This window comes from Pan troglodytes, chromosome 6 (assembly GCF_028858775.2).
Source record: "Pan troglodytes isolate AG18354 chromosome 6, NHGRI_mPanTro3-v2.0_pri, whole genome shotgun sequence".
Lineage (NCBI taxonomy): Eukaryota > Metazoa > Chordata > Mammalia > Primates > Hominidae > Pan > Pan troglodytes.
The window spans coordinates 131,166,560-131,183,533 of record NC_072404.2 but is presented as its reverse complement, the minus strand read 5'-3'; the positions used below and the strand labels follow the sequence as shown (position 1 = coordinate 131,183,533).

The 16,974-nt window shown below is 37.1% G+C and overlaps 1 long non-coding RNA gene across 1 annotated transcript; it reads right to left on the bottom strand.

The window, feature by feature from the left end:
- Positions 1-13,974: 13,974 nt before the first annotated feature.
- LOC129135587 (uncharacterized) lies at positions 13,975-16,653 on the bottom strand. The gene is made up of 3 exons (XR_008536557.2): positions 16,298-16,653; positions 15,943-16,135; positions 13,975-15,546 (listed from the first exon to the last, which is right to left on the bottom strand). It is a non-coding gene; the product is annotated as an uncharacterized LOC129135587 (long non-coding RNA).
- Between the last annotated feature and the right edge of the window lie 321 nt (positions 16,654-16,974).

The window sequence follows — 16,974 nt, the reverse complement described above, 5'->3', positions numbered from 1 at the left end:
TATGCCAATCCTGGCAAATTCTACTAAGGTGATTTTTCAAAACAAACACACACAATGAAATGATCATCACAGAAGCCAGAATAAGGGTTGAATGCAGTTTTGACAAGAAGAGATAAATAGGAATATGAGCAGGCAAGATGCCTTAGAAGAAAAAGAAGGGATAAGCACGGGGGGAGCAGGAGGCATCAAAAACAAATACAAGTGTAGATAGAACAATGAAGGCATGTCGCAAGGTGGCTGGGATCTAGAATAGATGAATGCCCCAAAAGGTTTGCTTGGCAGACACTGAGCAAAGGAAGAGTGGCCAGGCAGCATAGCAGTCAGGAATTGCTTACTCCAAATGGGTTCTACTGCTTAAAAACCAAGCCTGGAATCATAATTTAAACATCTATTTCCTAAGACGAGTCTCTTTCCCCAACCCTTGCTTGGTAATGGACTGATGTGATTTGAGCACTCGCCTTTGTTCATCAGTAACTCTCTTTCATTCATCAACCTGATTTTGGTTCAGATGCATAATTTATTCAGTCCTTTTCTCCCATGTGTGCTGAACTCAAGTGTGGATTCATTCTGGTTTTGCCTCTTGCAATGCTGCCTCAGTGCTCTGGTCTCCCTTTATGCAACATGCTTTGCTTTCTAGGCCAAATATTCAACAACTTCTCTCAGTCAATTTTAAGAGCTCAGCAGTATCATCTAAATCTGGAGTTCTAAATCGGTCTCTCCAGGCTAAATTTAATCACAAATCCCCAAAACGCATATAAACGACACTCACAGCATGAGTTTAAAAGTAACTCTTTGAATGACACTAAAAAATAAATAATACTCAGCTGCGCTTATTGACTTCCTATTCTTGCCGATTGGCTCAATTTGGCCATGGGTATTATTTCATGTTTGTGGAGAGTCTGCTATATGCAGCGATATAACATTTAGACCCAGCCTGTTATGACTAGTCCTGTAATGACTTGATCCCATTTGTTTATTTTGGCTTTTGTTGCCATTGCTTTTGGTGTTTTAATCATGAAGTCTTTGCCCACGCCTATGTCCTGAATGGCATTGCCTAGGTTTTCTTCTAGGGTTTTTATGGTTTTAGGTCTTACGTTTAAGTCTTTAATCCATCTTGAATTAATTTTTGTATAAGGACCATCACCTAAATTTTTTAAATTTAAAAATATACAACTATTTTTAAAGGAAGAAAACATTATAGGACTGTAAAGGAGAAAGCAGCACCTGCCTTTTACACAATTTCCACAATCTCATAAAGTATGTACTGGAGTCAAAATCTCCACATACCTTTCATTTTAGTTTTCTATTTAAATACCCACATATGAACTGAGAAGAGGTCAATCATTACCCACATAATACCTTTCAGATTATTCTATACATTTTTACCTTTTCCATTTTGCATTGTGGGTCTACCCATTACAATTTATGACTGTCAATTAATATATTATGCAAGAAATGCACATACTGTCAAAATCACCAACTTTATAACTTTTTTCTCTCCAATTTTCTGTTTAAAATAAATGAATCAAAGACCTTTTTTTCACCCTAATGTTTTTATTCTAAAAGCCACTCAGCTCTTAATAGAAAGGAATAATAAGTACTAGTTGTAAAATAATCTGTCAATCAATCAGGCACTTACACTTTGGGCAGACCACTCATAGAGCTTTTGAAAAGATTTTTTTAAGATAGAAATAAAGGAAAATCACAATTAAATGCAGTTTAGAAAATTCCATTTTGTATTGATTTTATTACTAGAATTTAAGCATGGTGACTGTATTAAGCTGGGGTTCAAATGAATGCACTGAAAAACGTGAATAGTACATTGACCAGTTAGACCATAGAAAATTATTCCCCCTAGTCCCCCATTCAAGTACCTGGGAGGAAGAGAGCATCCTTTCCTACTTATTTGATCCCCATAGATCTCTTGATTAGTGTTTGGTGTTTTAGTAATTATCTATAATGGGAAAGATGAGATGAGGGAGTCAAATCCCCAGGAATAAAACAGATAATGATATGCTACCTGTCTTTATTTAGGAAGGTACTTTCAAATGATGATGTTGTTAAGTGAATATTTGAGGTCATCTGATGTGTTTAATAAGCTATTCCTAAATTCTGTCATTCCTTTTCATTTTTTAGATAAAAACTTTGTGGATATGACTGAACTTTAAGGTTTTTAAAAGTTTTATTTGTGTGTAGTGGGGAGCCTACTTTACCTTCTTCCAGCACATTCTCTAGAATTATGTGCATCAAATAATATTCTCAAACACTGCATTGTTATCTAACCACCAGAAGTATTTGCCCAAATAGTTTGTGTTTGCAAATTTAGAAGCTGGGTTAAGACCATTTCCAAAAATTGGCCCTGGAAATGTCAAGTATATACAGCCTTTAGATAACATCATAAATATTAAAGGGTAGACAACCTATATCATTAAGTTCCATAGACGTGGTACACATATCTGGTCACTTGACACTCAAAAGAACAAGAAGCTTCATATTTTTCTTTCAGGTACTTAGAAGTTTGACTTTCGATGTTCCCACCTTAAAGACAATTTATAGCATACCATCACACATTCCTGGGTTTAAAGTTAAATCCAGAGTAAACTTTTCCTTTTTTCTTTTTTTTTTTAATGTAAGTGCACATTTTGTCTTCCACTGGCCTGATAAGATGTTTGCTTGGAGAAAACCTCAAAGCTAAGGCTAATCTTCAGGGCTCCCTTGCATTGGCCTCTGAGGGATGGGTGTTTTACGTATCTACCCCTTACAGTACAGCTCTGACTGCAGCAAGCCAGAATGGCCATTGCTTCCTACTACCTATTTTAAAAATATACAATGCAGAGTAAAACAAAGATAGACAGTTTGGAGTGTTAGAAATGGGGAGATTTGGATTTCATGACATTTTTATATTTTTTCATAGGCTGTGTTCAGAATATAACATGGCAAAAGTTGATAGCTACCAAGCAGAGGTCTCAGATGCTATATGAGAAAGAGAGGCTTTAAAAAACAGTTTTGGAAAGAAAAATTCCTTGGGGCCCTTTTCTTACTTACTCAAAGGTAAATAAAAATAATAAAAATAGCTCCCCAAATAATGTACCTTAAGCTTCACAAAATGGTTTGGCTCAAACTTTCTTACTTTATCTTTAAAATGTCATGTGTGGTTTGCATTATTATTCTTATTTGCATAAGAGAACCCTGGAAGCCAGAGAACTACAGAGTATGTCACAAAATGTTACACCATTAGTAAGTGACAGATTCAGGATTCAAACACATAAGATTTAATTCTAAAGCCCAGGACATTTTACTAAGTATTTTGAAATTAAAATATTTTCATTTATTTTAATTATGAAAACTATCTCCAAGTATATCTGAAATTATTGGAAATGTCAAAAGGTTTGTGTGATAGGGAAATTTATATTTCTAAACTTTAGTATTTCTGGACAAATAAAAAAAGATACAGCTTTGTGAACTTTGACTTTATTTTTCTAATCACTTTTACCTAAAGAATATTTTACATTTATCTGTGACAACAAGGAAAGTGGGTTTTTACTATGTGGACTTAACTTTTTTAGGGGGCATCAATTTTCTTTTGTGGGTTTTTAGTAAAGAAATGGGATCATTTTCTTCAAACTGTTAATTTGAAATTATTAGTGTTATTTTTTATTTGAGCTACCTTATCACCTGGGCATAACAAGCTTCATTCCTAGTGCAAAGGGCTGCACAACACATCTGAGCATAATTCAAGACAGAAAAAGAGCAAGGGCTACTTTTTCAGTATAGTGGAAAATGTGGCTTTCTGCTGACTCCTTTTTGGGACTTTTAAGGTCAACCTCTCTGATCTTATCTGAATATTTGATTCTGATCTTTCCTCTGACTGTGGGCTTGGCTGCAATGCCCTGTCACACCTTAAATTTAAAATAAATGAAATAAAATAAAATAAAATAAAACAATAAAATAAAATAAAATAAAATAAATAAGGTTTGGGACACTAGGGAGAAAATGAGTTCAGAATTTCATCCAGTCCTCTATCAGTTGGCCAGAGCTGTCATAACAAAGTACCACAGACTGGGTGGCTTACACCACAGAAATTTATTTTCTCATAATTCTGGAGGCCAGAAATCTGAGATTAAGGTGTCAGCATGATTGATCTCTTCTGAGGCCTCTCGCCTCACCTTGCAGATGGATATCTTATCCCTGTGTCTTCAGACGGTTTCCCCTCTGCGTCTGGTGGTGCTCTAATCTCCACTTCTTATAAAGATATCAGTCATAATGGTTTAGGGCCCACTCCAACAACTGCATTTTGACTTAATTACCTCTTTAAAGACTCTATTTCCAAATAGAGTCACATTCTAAGGTACTAAGGGTTATAGCTACAATGTATGAATTTGCGAGGGGCCAGGCCAGGGACATAATTCGACACTTAAGAACCTCTGGTTTACTTCACCTCTCTCCCTTGAGGGAGGAGTTGCTTATCCAGTTGGTCAGCTCCCAGGACTCCAATGGGGCTACTGTACCAGGTGGTATCACAGGGCAGTAGGAAGTCATGCATGTGGGTATGGCTAAATGACATCTCACCTTTCTTTCTTGCACTCATGCTAACAAAGTAGCACGTGACCCAAGGCCTGACCTCAAAGGGCTTTCTTTTTTGATTCCTCCACTTGTGTGACAAGAGAGGAAAAGGACCAATAAAGAAGAGTATTATTATAATTTTCCACATTGGCAAGCAAAAATCACATTCAAATTCTGTTGAAAAGGATGTCCAGGTTTTAGAAGAAAAAAGAAAAAAAAAAATCTCTCTTGGCCACACGGTCCCTTCCAGCTTTGGCATTAGCTCTCCCTCTCGCTCCCCAGATACAATTCTGAAATCTTCACTTTCTCACCTGTCCTTCATTTTTTTCCTATTGCAAACTGGTTTACTCTTCAGTCAGTTTCATAATACTGCTCTCTTGAAGATCAACATTGAATCTCTAATACCACATTCAACAGACAAGTTTCTCTCCTTATTTTTCTCATTAAATTTCACACTGCAATTTTTTTTTCTTTCTCCAATCTATTCTGAAATCGAGTTTGTTAGTTCTAGTTTTGAGATTAGTGTTACTTCTGGTAGGTTTTTAAAATTACTGTGCATTGGTATTGTATATACTCTGTTACCTTGAGTTCTATTTTGCCTGGTATTAAAAGTACTAAATCAGTTTATTTGGTTAGTGTCTGGCTGGCATAAATTTTCCCAAGACTTTAATAATATAATATAAATTGTTCTCTATGGTTTTGGTTTCCGTCCCTTTAAAGATAATCTGTTTTTCTCTAAGTGATCTTCTTTGTGTCATTAATTTCTGCCATTTCACTATGATGAATCGCAATTTTTATTTTTTACGAGTCATTTTACCCTCCTTGCAATTACACACACACACACACACACACACACACACACACACACACACACACCTTCTATATCTCATCACATTATCATTTGTCTCTTAACCATTCTTTCATGTTTTCTACTTCTGTCTCTATGTGCCACATTCTGAGTAATTTCTTTATCTGTGTCTTCCATCCACTAATTTAAAAAATCTATTTATACTTAAATTACCGCTAATTCTTCCCATTAATTTGTTTTTCATTTAAATAATTATGTATTTTATTTTATATAAGTTCTATTTGTTTCTCAGCTAGATGAGACGACTTTCCAGTCTTTTGATATTTGTTCACATTTGTAACATTTTTTATATTTTTAAGCATATTGAACATACTAATATTCTGTTTCCTGACAATCCTTATAATTGAAGACTTGGAATTTAATTCAGTTGCCTCTTTGTTTCTGTTCTTTCTTGCTTATAGTGTCTTATTTCCTTGTTTTGCAGATTTTGATGATACATTTACTTTTCTTGAAACTTTATCTGTGATCATTCAATGAGAATGAAGACAGATATGTTTCTTCAGAAATACCTGAAATTGCTTCTCCTAGCCATCTGTATTAGTCAGGGTTCTCTAGAGGGACAGCACTAATAGGTTAGATGTATATATAAAGGGGAGTTTATGAAGGAGTATTGACTCACAGGATCACAAGGTGAGGTCTCACAATAGGCTGTCTGCAAGCTGAGAGCAAGGAAGCCAGCCTGAATCCCAAAACTGAAGAACCTAGAGCCCAATATTCGAGGGCAGGAAGCATCCAGTACGGGAGAAAGATGTAGGCCAGAAGACTGAACCAGTCTAGTCTTTTCATTTTCTTCTGCTTGCTTTTATTCTGGCTGTGCTGGCAGCTGATCAGACCATGGCCACTCAGATTAAGGGTGGGTCTGCCTTTCCCAGTCCACTGACTCAAATGTTAATCTCCTTTGGCAACACCCTCACAGACACACCCAGGAACAATACTTTGCATCCTTCAATCCAATCAAGTTGACACTTAATATTAACCATCACACCATCTGAGGACACTATCGGGCCAGGACCACCTTATAGTTATGAAATACCTTATTAGTTATTTATCGGAGGCTCTTGATCTATCCTTCATGTCTTGCAATACTCTTTTTCCTCCTCTTCCTCCTCTACTTCCTCCGCCTCCTCCTTCTCTTTCTTTTACTCTCGTACTCTGTGTGCTATATTCTGGGTTAGCCCCTCAGAAATCTGTTGTTTCATCTTTTTTTTTTCTGTGCTCAGTTTGGAGTTTCTTCTAGGTATACATCTTTGTATTTTAATAACTTTGTTTCATCTAAGATTTCAAATTCATTCCCTTAATATCCTCAAGCTAATTATTTATTTTGTATGAATGTTAGATTTTTCAGCCTCCTAAACATATGCTTTAAAAGCATATTTTCAGACTGTTCTATTATTTCAATTTCACTTAAGAAGAATTGATCTCTGGTTGTATACTTTTGGCTATCTTTTTCATGTTTTTTGTAGGATCTCTCCTACTTTCTCTCCCACTGTTGCTCTCTCTTACTTTCACTCTTACTCTTTCTCCATAACTTTCTGTCTAATGGTGTTTCATTTACGGTAGTTCCAAACCCATAACCAAATCCTGAAATGCATTCTGCACTAGGGTACTGTTGGGGCTCTTGCATATGAGTCCCAAACAATTTATTTCAGTTTCCTTGTGATGCTGTGTGTATTTTCACCTGCTTCCCCGGGCATGAAAGCATATAAGCACAGTTCCAGTTCCTGTATTATTAGCATCAGGGCATCCACAAAATCCCTAGGTTTCAAGGGGTCCCCTTAATCCATATGAAATATTTTAATTCCAGTTCTCTACATCAGCTAATTCTTGGCTGCCTCTGCTTTCTCCGGACCTTGAGTTGAGCAGGTTCATTGCTTCTGTCTACTCTTTGTGTTGTTTGTTTGCTCTACAGGGAAGTTATCTTCTTTTTGTTCCAGGTTGGGTCTTTATTTTATTGTTTTATATTTTGTCATCACAATGTGTTTGGAAACATGGGTTTAACCAAAAGTATGCACTTACAAAGTCATCCTTGCTAGAAGTCCAAACTGTTTCTTTTCTTGCTACTTTATTTTTCCTAAAACACAATTTTGAGCTTTTTACTCTTTTACCTAAAATAATTTGACTCTAAAAGTATAAACCGGGTAGAATAGTAACCTCTCTGGTTCAGAAATATAAAAGGAAGGTTTTTATTAATATTATTATTTTAAAAGCATTATTTGAATTCTTGGTGACAACAAATTTCCATAGTGAATCTCAAAAGTGTAGTTCTCTAGACCTTGTTGTAAAAGGTCTGGAGATAATGGCATCAATGTATGAATGTCCAATTTAACCAACAATAATCCATTTTATGATGTTCCCATGAGAATTAACTTGACAAATTATATCTTCCTGTTTAGGTTTTCATATTGAAAGATAAGCTAGGTAGCCATTTATGATTCTATCATAAAAATAGTATCTGTCTTCAAGTAAATTTGATAAGAATGCAGAAAGCTGACATTTCCATTATATGCAAATTTACCAATTTGAAATATCTTTAATTATAATCTTTTCAGATGGATTCTATCAGCTGGTCTTTGCAAGATGTCTGAATACATTTAAAGAGTTGGTGTTGTATCAGTTTCCTATTTTTGCTGTAACGATTTATTACACAGTTAGTGGCTTAAACAACACAACTTTATCACTGTGTAGTCATAGAGATCAGAAGTCTGACATAGGTATCACTGGACTAAAACCATGGCGTCTGAAGGGCCGCATTCTTTCTGAAGGGTCTACGGGAGATCTATTTTTTGTCTTTTCCAGATTCCAGCTTGTCTCCAGGCCCCTTCCTCCATCTTTAAAACATAGTATCTTCAAGCCTTTCTCTCACACTGACCCCTCTTTTGCCTTCCTCTTCCATCTTTTCAGGATCTCAGTAATTACACTGGATCCACCTAGATAATCCAGGATAATCTCCCTATTTCAAGGTCAACTGATTAACAACCTTAATTCTGTTTGTAATCTTAATTCATCTTGGTCATGTAAGATCTTAAAAAATCTGATACTAACAACGTGGAAGTATGAGAAAACACAAATATCAGTGCAAATTAGGCATTCTATTCGATTGTAATTCTTTGGTATGCTCTGTCTGCTAAGGTTCAAATTTATTAAACCATAAAATAGGTTTTTAAAGTTTCAGAATACCCATTTTTGAATATATTTTTCTCTCATGAGTATAATTTATATAAGTATTTTGTTATTTTTCTGGATGTTAAATTTAAATTAAATAAAATATTTCAACATCTTTATTTTGCTTGCTGCATTTGTATTTTTGGACCATTTAAAAGAGATTTATTTTAAATTTAAGCACATCATTAATCTAAAAAACAATACACACAATTTTTCAAAGAATATTTTCTGAAGTCATAAAGTTTACATTTCTTATAAAGATGTTATATTTAAATAGATTTATTTTTGTTGATGTTTATTTTTCTACCACAATGAACAACTTTTTGTTTAAAACTAACAAATCATGAGAATTACTAATCAAACTCAATGATTTTTGAAATATCTGCAATTAAGCAGACAACGAGAATTTTCTAAATTTTAATTGTTTTTGAACTAATATCTTGTTTTCATGGAAATGTTATAAAATAAAGCACTAGTGCTAAGATACTATTTCAGGATTTTATCACAAAATACACATCTTACACAAAAAATAATTTAAAAAATTTGAAGTGTCACAACCGCAAAATAAAGAATATACAATCTGATTGTTCCTCTTAAGAAAGCCTGAAAAACTGAATAAAAAATATTTTTAGAGAGTTACCTTGAGGCTGGGTGCAGTGGCTCAGGCCTGTAATACCAGCACTTTGGAAGGCTGAGGCAGTTGGATCACTGGAGGTCCAGGAGTTTGCATCCACCCTGGCCAACATGGTGAAACTCCATTTCTACTAAAAATACAAAAATTAGCCGGGTGTGGTGGTGGGTGACTGTAATCTCGGCTACTAGGGAGGCTAAGGCAGGAGAATTGCTTGAACCTGGGAGGCAGAAGTTGCAGTGAGCCAAGATTGTGCCACTGCACTTCAGCCTGGGCAACAGAGAGAAACTGTCTAAAAAAAAAAACCATAATAATAATAATAAGGCCAAATATTAAGGAAAGGCAGAAAGTCAGACAGTTCAGCAGAAGGACATGGAAAATTGCTTTTGTGTGTACTGAAAGACAATAGCTACAACATGTTGTGAACTTTTTAAATGCAAATCTAAATAAATCATAGATAAAAGACAATATAATGGTGATGACTAGAAAATGTTTAAGAACAAGAATAATAATGAAAATATTATGTATGAAAACTTATGGAATGCAGGTAGGCAGTATCTAGAGAGACATTCATAAACTTAAAATGCCCAAGTTAGAAAAGAAGAAAGGCTGACAATTAATGAACACATGGTCAAGTCAGGGAAGCAAGACCAGTATACATCTGAAGTAACTTGAAGGAAGGAAAATATAAAATGGGAGAAAAAATTGATGAAACAAAACAAAATATATAAAGGATCAAATAAGATATATTTTGCCCTTCAACCGACCTCCTACCCGCCCCCCCAAAAAACTGATAAAATTTCCAAACCTATGGAAAATCTCATGATAAATCCAGAAAAGCTAAAACAACACTAGTAATGTGAAAAGGGACGTAAATATAGAAAATACGGTGGTAAAAATACAAGAAGAGAGTAGGAACATCTTTGTGGTAAGAAATTTGGAAACTAAATTTTTACACCAACATAATTCTACAAAGTAAATGATGAGAATGTGTATGAGAATACATAGAAATGGATATGTGGAGACGTTCAGCACTTTTAACAGGATTAAATTGGTAGCTTAAAATTGTTCCACAAAGAAAACTTCAGGCCTAAGCAATTTTACTAATAAGTTATTCCAAACATTCAATGAATTAATGGGATAATTTTATTTATTTAATTTTTTTGATAAAATAATTTTAAACAAAGTCTTTCAGAGTATATGAAGATATTTCCTAATTCATTTTATGAGAACAATTTAACCTTGGTAGCAAAGCCTGACAAAGATGAGAAAGAAAATCTTATGCCAACTTCATACATAAACGTAGATGCAAAACAAAATATTAGTAATTAAATTCAACAGTTTAACTGTGTAACCAAACAGAGGGAGTGAAGGAGAAGAGGAAGGGGGGGTGGGGCGGAGAGAGAAAGAGGGAAAACAAGCTGAGTTTGTTCATGCAAGGCAATGCAAGTTTGCTTAAATGTTAAAAATAATCAGTTTTTGTAATTTATTATATTAGAAGCTAAAAGGAGTAAAATCATAGGTTAACTGCAAGGATACAGAATAGGTGTTTGAGAAAGTATTTTCAATGTTTTTCTTCCACTTTTGCCTATATTCAAAATTATCTGCAAAACCAGGCATTACTTTCACAATCAAAAAGAAATAATAACATTTTAAATTAAATCTCATTATCTAAAGTGGAATTCTTCATCTTCCTTCCCAAATGCTCTTCATTTGAATAGAATGTAGTGACATTTCTATCACTACAAATGGAATCATTTTTCTGGTTGTCCAGACCTCCTACTCTAGTGAATGATTTCTTCCTCTTGAGTTGGGGAGATGTTGGAGGGAAGAATGATAGCTGGAAACAATACTATACTCGTTTCTGATTGGCCAGACCTGTATCGCATGCCTCTACCCTGGAGCAATGGTGTAGCTTAACTTGAACCACATACATCAAAAATAGGGGAGAGTTGGCACCTTAAAAAATATTGTGGTACTGCTTGCAGGAGAAGAATAATGTATGCTGGAAAGTTTTTATTTTTTAACTTAAGAAAAAATGTAAAGCTTACTATGAAGCTTCTGCCTGTTGTTTGGGGATGTATATGCCAAAGACTACCAAAACATACCCCTTATTTTTGCCTGCTCATTTTAATCTGACAATTGGTTTACAGTTTATTTAGATTGTGTGTTTCATTCAGGCAAGGATTATGCCATTCATATTTTTTACTCCCAGTACCTAGATAGTGCCTAACAATGACATTGAGTTGTTTGCATTTGTAAGCTAATCATGTTCCTTTCATGTGATATTGACTTTACTGTCTTCTTAAACAGTTATTTAAACATTTCATGTTCCAAAGCCTCACTTATACTTATTTCTGCATCTTACAGAATTACTGATCTCAGAATCCTAATGCTAATGCTCTTTATAGTTTTCAAAAATCTGAAAATATTTACTACACTAAACAAAAAAGAGGCTATAAGTATGTTTAAGCCATTTCCATTCAAAAACTATTCCTTCTGTACAAATGAGTTTGCATTAAGCAGCAAGCAATAGAAAACTCAGTGGGAATACATTTCCCTTACGAACCTAATAAGCTTTTCATCTATTTTTTTCTGGTCAATTCCATGTGCTAATAACTACCATACAAAAGTTTTGCCTTAAAAATGCTTCTCAAATTTTAATGTTCTTATCAATCACTTGGGAATCTTGTTAAAATGCAGGTTCTGATTATGTAAATCTAGACAGAACTTGAGATTCTAATAAACTCTCACATGATGCCAATGTTGTAATGACAGTGAGGAGTCTACAGTTACTCTTACATTTACAGAATTATCGGCCAGGCCCAGTGGCTCACGCCTGTAATCCCACACTTTGGGAGGCTGAGGCAGGTGGATCAACTGAGGTCAGGAGTTCGAGACCAGCCTGGGCAACATGGCGAAACCTCATCTCTACCAAAAATACAAAAGTTAGCTGGGCATAGTGGCACATGCCTGTAGTCCCAGATACCTGGGAGGCTGAGGTAGGAGGATTGCTAGAGCCTGGAAGGCAGAGGTTGCAGTGAGCCAAAATCACGCCACTGTACTTCAGCCTGGGTGACAGAGTGAGACCCTGTCTCGAAAGAAAGAAAGAAAGCAAAGAAAGAGAGAGAAGGAAAGAAGGAAGGAAGGAAGGAAAGAAAGAAAGAAAGAAAGGAAGGAAGAAAGAAAAGAAAGAACGAAAGAAAGAGGAAAGAAAGAAAGGAAGAAAGAAAGAATTATCAGCACTTAGATTTGGTGTACTGATCAACCCCTTCATTCTCAGTTTTAATGGTCTCTACATGAAGGCTTTAAAAAGTAGATTTGGGTTAAAAAAATAGACTTGAGTGAAAGAAGCCACCCATAATCCTATATTTGTTCCAGTTTGACTCCTTTATCTTTTATAGATCATTCAATGAGAGACTGATTTTATTAGTCCTATGTCCTAGTTATCTTTTTCTTCCCTACCTCTGCAAGGTTGCCAAACTTCTAGATTTCTAGAATGGAAGGGTAAGATCCTTACCTTTGCCCTTTGCCCTACCTGCTTCATTCAGTCATTTCCACATTTGGGAGTTTTGTTTCTTGTTTTGCACACAATAAGTTTACAGGCAAAGCAATTCCATGAGTGACTAATTCAGTGGCTTAACAACATTATCAAGGATCTAGGTTGTTTTCATCTTTCCAGTATGCCATCCTCACTTTGTTAGCTTATGCACTTAAGCTAGTGTCCTTCATTTTCTCAAGATGTTTGCTTTAGATCCAGGTGTCAAATGCACGTAACAACATGCAGAGGCCAGAAAGGGTCTGTTCCTTTTATATATAACTTTTAGGAGGAGGACTCATTTCCAAGAAGTCCCTCAGCATATTCTATTAAATCTCAGTTAAATTTTTATTACTTATCCTAGCAAGGAAAAACACAATCATGACTGGCTTAGAATAGTCTAGTGTTCTATTTTTTTTGTAGTATTTTATTTGTAATACTCATCTCTTGTGACTGGGTAATAGTAACCCTACTTGTTTTCTGGCACATGGATACAACTTCTCAGAAGAAAATCAGAGCTCTGCTGGCAGAAAAGATGGAAGGTAATGAATGTATATTGTACTCCAGTCCCACTCAAGGGTGGCCCTAAAAAAAAGTTGACCCCTCCCATCAGAGAAGCCAGCTCTCATGGGTACAACTACATATTCTACATAAAGATTTACCTTCCCTGCCTGCAATGCTCCTGCAAGCAGCACTATTCATGAACTCGTAGAATGACTTGATCAACTGCCATTTTCCCCTATATGTCTTCTCTGACTAGGACCGCATTTTATAGCAATGGTAGCCAGTTTGAAAGAACAGTGGAATGGCCCACTAAAGGCTCAGTTACAGTTCAAACAAGGAGACAACACCTTGTGAGGTGAGGATTGTATTCCTACATAGTGAGGTATATGTTTTAATCCAGCAACCAATTTAGGCTTCATTAATAGGATGTGTAAGTCTGTGAGTTAAAGCGAAGAGGTGGAAGTGGCTCTTCTCACCAATTACTCTTTTCCTTTTCTTTTTTCTTTTTCTTTTTTTTTTTTGAGACACGGCCTCACTCTCTCACCCAGGCTGGAGTGCAGTGGCACGATCACAGCTGACTGCAGCCTTGACCTCTCAGGCTCAAGCGATTCTCCTGCCTTCTGGCCTCAGCCTCTCAAGTGGCTGGGACTACAGGTATGCACCACTATGCCTGGCTAATTTTTCTTTCTTTTTTTTTTTTTTTTTTGTACAGATGGGATCTCACTATGTTTCCAAGACCAATCATGAAATCCTGGGCTCAAGCAATCCTGCCACCTTGACCTCCCAAAGTTCTGGTATTGAAAGCAGGAATCAAAATGGTTAGCGCCCCCACCCCCCGCCCCAATTATTCACACAGTAGAAGAAATTTTGCGTCCTGTCCCAAATAATGTGGTTCAATAATTTGAAGGTCATAATGCCCAAATGCTTCCATGAGTCAATATCAACATCTTCCCAATGAACTGGAAGCCAAAACAATTCCCAGGACATTTTGGGCGTCTCATGCTGCTGAACCATCAGGCAGAGAAGGTGGAGATCACTACACTCTCCTGGGTGATTTGTCACAATAACTAGAAACAAATTGGGTTACTGTTACTTAGTAGAATAAAAAAGACTGTGTTTGGAACTTAGAGGCATCACTGGGGTATCACTTGAAACTCCCTTGCCTAATTATCCTTAGAAAACAGTGCTAATCCATGTGCTAAGACATGACCACCAATTGCTTAGAATCTATGAGAATAAACGTATGAGTCACTCCATCAGATCCAAAACTCTGCATAGGTAAAAGGGCTGGCACAGGATAAGGAAAGCAAAGAATCATAGCATAGTTGCTATGCTAATGATAACATAACTTATGTTATTACTAATAGTTGATAGCTATTTTCTTTATTTTGCACTGCTACATTATCTGAAGAATATTAATTGTGGCTAACATTTTAGAATTTTAATTAACTATTGTCCAATTAACTATCTCAGGGTGCCCTTGGATTCCTCTAGAGATCCTAACTGATTCGTCTGCCTTAGGGAATCTCATCTCTTCCCATGGGTTTATTTTTCACCAGCATGCAGGGGAAGTTCTGGCTCTGACTCTGCCATAAGCTGCAAACATTGATATCCCATTGCCTACCGGTTGTCTTCAACTTAGGTTATTAGTTTTCTTCCTCAAACCCCGTAGTTGTTGCTATTCTCACTGAGCCAATCGACTAACCTAGGTAATCATCTTAGATTATTTCTTTGTCTTCTTTCCTTATGTCCAAGGCAATTATCTTATTCTGTCTAATGAAATATGTAAATATTCATTGTATCCCATTCTCAAAATTATTACAGCGACAGCCTAGGTTAGTTCCTTATTTTATCTTGTTTGGATTATCAAGAATATAATCAAAATAAAAATGGGACCTTAGTTACCATATGGAATTACATTCAAAGAAACAGCAATCAAGAAACAAAAAGCAAAACAAAACCCAGAACCTTTAATCTCATCTAATCAGTTATAATCTACTCAATATTTTAATAAATACCAAAGGACAGAAAGAATATTACTAATAAAAAGGAATTATATTTTAAATTCCTCCATCCAAACTCTGTCTCTTTACCTCATGGTTCATGTGGATGATAGCTTCTTCTCTCAAGCACTGCATCCCTTCTCAAAACTAAACTCTGGTATACCTTTTTCCCCAGCTTGTGATTTCTTCTTTTTCCAGTATTGTCCCTTAGAAGAACTTAGTGCTATGTGGGAATATCTAGACTCTTCCTTACAAGCTGGAGAGAAAGGAAAAAGGGCTGTGGGGTAAAGCAAAGAAGGGGTCAGTGTATTAGACGCCTATGTTTTCCCCTAGAGAACTAATGATACCTGGCCAGGCGTGGTGGCTTACGCCTGTAATCCCAGAACTTTGGGAGGCCGAGGCTGGTGGATCACCTGAGGTTAGGAGTTCGAGACCAGCCTGGCCAACATGGTGAAACCCCGCCTCTACTAAAAATACAAAAAAAGTTAGCCGGGCCTGGTTGCAGGCACCTATAATCCCAGCTATATGGGAGGTTGAGGTAGGAGAATCACTTGAACCCAGGAGGTGGAGGTTGCAGTGAGCCGAGATCTCGCCATTTGCACTCCAGCCTGGGTGACAAGAGTGAGACTCCGTCTCAAAAACAACAACAACAACAAAGGAGAATTAATGATACCTTTTCCTGCTATATGGAAACTCTTCTCTGCACATCCAAACATCAGCATCTTACTCTCCACACAAATTCCGCTTTCTCCCTCCTGTTGGGTCAAATAACATTACTTCTGGCAATTTGTGGAGTATGGACTACATTTGTCTCATTGTCTGCAACAAATGTTGTAAATATGGACCATCTCCACCTCTTCTGGTGTCTGCAAAGGGCCAGAGACAGCATTAGTAGTCATTGCTATTCTGTTTGTGATCTTTCTTGCTACACTGGAAAAAAATTGGTAGGCTCATTCTCCAAACTTGATCTAAGTTGATTTTAGGAGATTTCCTGGCGGAGAGTGGGAAACCTGATTATCGGTACTTACTAGTGAGAGGTGACAACGTGCTAGCAGCCCTGGCTCACTCTCGGCCTCTCCTGGGCCTCGGCATCCGCTCTGGCCACCACTGCACTGTGGGGGCCCCTCTCTGGGGCTGGCCGAGGCTGGAGCCGGCTCCCTCTGCTTGCATGGAGGTGTGGAGCGAGAGGCGCCTGCGGGAGCCGGGGCTTCTGGTGGCGCTCGCAGGCCGTCAAGAGTTCCGGGTGGGCGGGGGCTTGGCGTCCCCACACTGGGCGTGGCTGGCCAGCAGCTGCTGGGCTTGATTGGGGGAAGAGCTCCCACTGGGCTGCTGGAGTGCCTGGGCTAGGCGCCACAGGTGAGTGCCAGTGAGAGGTGAAGCCGGCTGGGCTTCTGGGACGGGTAGGGACTTGGAGAACTTTTCTGTCTACCTGGAGGATTGTGAATGCCCCAATCAGCACTCTGTGTCTAGCTAAAGGTTTGTGAATCCACCAATCAGCACTCTGTGTCTAGCTAGAGGTTTGTAAACACACCAATCAGTGCTCTGTGTCTAGCTAATCTAGTGGGGACTTGCAGAACTTTTGTGTCTAGCTGAAGGATTGTAAATGCACCAATCAGCCTTCTGTGTCTAGCTCGAGATTTCTAAATGCACCAATCAGCACCCTGTCAAAACGGACCAATCAGCTCTCTGTAAAATGGGCCAATCA